The sequence below is a fragment of the Cebus imitator genome, unplaced genomic scaffold (genome assembly GCF_001604975.1).
Source record: "Cebus imitator isolate Cc_AM_T3 unplaced genomic scaffold, Cebus_imitator-1.0 Scaffold148, whole genome shotgun sequence".
In the NCBI taxonomy this organism is placed as follows: domain Eukaryota; kingdom Metazoa; phylum Chordata; class Mammalia; order Primates; family Cebidae; genus Cebus; species Cebus imitator.
The window spans coordinates 676,773-680,342 of record NW_016107463.1 but is presented as its reverse complement, the minus strand read 5'-3'; positions in this window follow the sequence as shown (position 1 = coordinate 680,342).

The window sequence follows — 3,570 nt, the reverse complement described above, 5'->3', positions numbered from 1 at the left end:
TGCTCATCACCCAGGCTGGAGTGCAGTAGTGCAATCTTGGCTCACTGCAACCTCCACTTCCCAGGCTTAAGCCATCCACCCACCTCAGCCACTTGAGTAGCTAGGACTGCAGGCACCTGCCACTATGCCCAGCTAATTTTTGTATTTTTCTTTTACTAGAGACAGGGTTTCACCATGTTGGCCAGGCTGGTCTCGAACTCCTGGCCTCAAGTGATCCACCTGCCTCAGCCTCCCAAAGGGCTGGGATGACAGGCGTGTACCACTGCACCTGGCCTTTGTATAACAAGAGTGTTTAGGCCAGGTGCGGTGACTTACGCCTGTCATCCCAGCCCTTTGGGAGGCCGAGGCAGGCTGATAATTTGAGGTCAGGAGTTGGAGACCAGCCTGACCAACATAGTGAAACCCCATCTCTACTAAAAATACAAAACATTAGCTGGGCATGGTGGCGCGTGCCTGTAATCCCCGCTACTCAGGAGATTGAGGCAGGAGAATTGCCTGAACCCAGGAGATGGAGGTTGCGGTGAGCCGAGATCGCACCATTGCACTCCAGCCTGGGTAACATGAGTGAAACTCCATCTCAAAAAAAAAAAAAAAAAGAATTCAAATCTGCTTTTCTTGCCAGCCATGCTTTTACCATGATGGAGAAATCTCGTCCTAATGAGGTTGACTTACTGTCTCCATCGTGATAGAAATAATTCATTATAATTACTCCTTCTATCAGCAGTGGCAGCAGCCAGGTCAGCCTTGCGAGAAGCCGAGGATAAGCCCATCATTACCTCTGCCCCAGCTCTGTGGCCATTTTGTTCATTGCCTCCATAGGCAGGTGCTGACTTGATGGGAAGGAGCTTGAGCTACATCCACAGGCGGCTCTTCTTGTCCACTTACTTACTAAAGCCTTAGCAGTGAGGACATTTTTATAGGTATTCATATGACACATAAATACCCTCACTTTCTAGATCTCTTCTGAGAGGTTCGTCTACATCCTCTTTCCCAAGCCTTGTCACCAATCTAAGTCCATGACCACCTGACCCAGACATTGATAAAGAGTCCTCATGGCAAAGAGAACCACAGGAGTACTACTTCTGTCTGCAGAGAGGATTTCTTCTTGCTGCTGTCCTCGAAGACCACTTTGAAGTGCATCGGTAACACTTTAGCAATCCACTTCCAGCTGATTCCACCTGTAAACTGAGCTCAAATGTTGCACTCCATAGTCACCTGATTCATGGGGAGTTCTCCATAAGGCCATGGTTGGGAATTGAGGGAGGGGTGGCAGTGAAATGGGATAAACACATTGTAGTTGAACCTCTCCTGTGTTCTCTGGGACCTGCCCAGGCCTGCTCTTATATACATCATGTCTTCTTTTTTTGTTGTTGGTTTTTTTTTTGAGGCAGAGTCTCACTCTGTTGCCCATGCTAGAGTGCAGTGGCATGATCTTGGCTCACTGTTCAACCTCCGCCTCTCAAGTACAAGCGATTTCCGTCTAATTTTTTTATTTTTAGTAGAGATGAGGTTTCACCATGTTGGCCAGGCTGGTCTTGAATTCCTGAACTCAAGTGATCTACCCTCCTTAGCCTCCCAAAGTGCTGGGATTTCAGACGTGAGCCACCTCAGCCAAACTACATCATGTCTTCTTGGGGAACGGAGCGCTACTGGACATTTCTTGGCTAAGTGGAACAGATACTTCCTGACAAGCTGCGTATGTGATCACTTGGCTTTCAATCTTTGCTAGGGCCCAGGAACAAAGTAAGAGCAGCTTTCAAAAATAATATTTATTAGCCAAAGAGAACAAGGCTTTGATCCAAAACCCTAAGCACAATGATAGGATGCTCCTTTGCAGGCTTTTCATGTGCTCTTTACAGCACCCTAGTATGTGGTTGTACAGAGAGCACTGCTGGATCCACTGGGTTATGAGGACCAATTAGCAGAGCTCCTTGCACCACAGCCTGGACCTGCTGAAGAATCTTCCCTTGCTCTGCCTTGTGGCTGAATGTTAGCAAGCCTTCAGGTCACTCTGAAAATGGGTTAAGAGCACAAATAAACATGGTATATATAGTCTTCTTCTTTTTTTCTTTTTTTTTTTGAGACAGAGTCTCACTCTGTTGCTCAGGCTGGAGTGCAGTGGCATGACCTCTGCTCACTGCAACCGCCATCTCCTAAGTTCAAGAGATTCTCCTGCCTCAGTCTCCTGAGTGGCTGGGATTATAGGCACATGGATACTTTTTGTATTTTTAGTAGAGAAGGGGTTTCACCATGTTAGTCAGGCTGGTCTCGAACTCCTGACCTCAGGTAATCCACCTGCCTCGGCCTCCCAAAGAGCTAGGATTACAGGTGTGAGCCACCACATCCGGCCTTGTATATCTAGTCTTCTAACTCCAAAGAGCATCACCAAGCAAACTGTACTATTGAAAAAAACCACCCACCCACAGTTCTTGACTTCTTTACATCTTTTATATGTCCCTTGGCTATGGCTACTCTTTAAGACTTATCTTTAAGTGCAAGTGACATGGGTGATTTTGTTAAAATCTTTTGCCACTTATTGCAAACAGTATGCTCCAAACAATGTCCAATTGGCTGTCAGAATCTCATGCTATTACACTAGATACATGGCTGGGCACAGTGACTCACGCCTGTAATCCCAGCATTTTGGGAGGCTGAGGCAGGCGGATCACCTGAGGTCAGGAGTTCAAGACCAGTCTGACCAACATGGAGAAATCCCTTCTCTACTAAAAATACAAAATTAGTTGGGTGTGATGGCGCATGCCTGTAGTCTCAGCTACGTGGAAGGCTGAGGCAGGAGAATTGCTTGAACCCAAGAGGTGGAGGTTGTGGTGAGCTGAGATCACACCATTGCGCTCCAGCCTGGGCAACAAGAGCAAAACTCTGCCTCAAAAAAAAAAAAAGTGCTAGATACATATTTTCTACCATCAGCCACAGAAGACTAGAGTGAGAGTCACAGGCCACTCCCATCCCATTTCCCTGAGCGTCTACAGCCTATCGCTATTCTGGTACCAACTTCTTTATCGGTTGAGTTCTGGATGGCAAGCAACAGAACCACTGCCTACTTCAAGTTTCACAGAATCTCCAACAGTGCCCAAGAATGAGGTTCTGAGACTTTGCAGCCAGCAAGTGTCCAAAATCAGGTGAGGACAGCATGGTGGCAGCTGCCTGGCAGAAAGTCCAACTTGCCCTGATAAATCACCAATCCTGGACACTGGACACTGACTCACAGCTTTGCTAGCTTCTAGCTAAAAGGCTGGGCTGGATGTGCCTGAGTTCAGGGTCTAGCAGCGGGAGGGAGCAAGACAGGAAGTGCCTGGCATCTCAGCTCCCATAGGGGGTTACAGGCTACATATAATATGAAGGGTTCCTTAAACCTGGGAGGGAGTTCAGATTGGATGAAATATGAGATGAGGTGTGGTGACTCACAGCTATAATCCCAGCACTTTGGGCAATTAAGGCAGGAAGAACACTTGAGCCTAGGAGTTCAAGGCTGCAGTGAGCTATGATTGTGCCACTACACTTTAGCAGCCTGGACAACAAAGCAAGACCTTGTCTCTTTAAAAAAAAAAA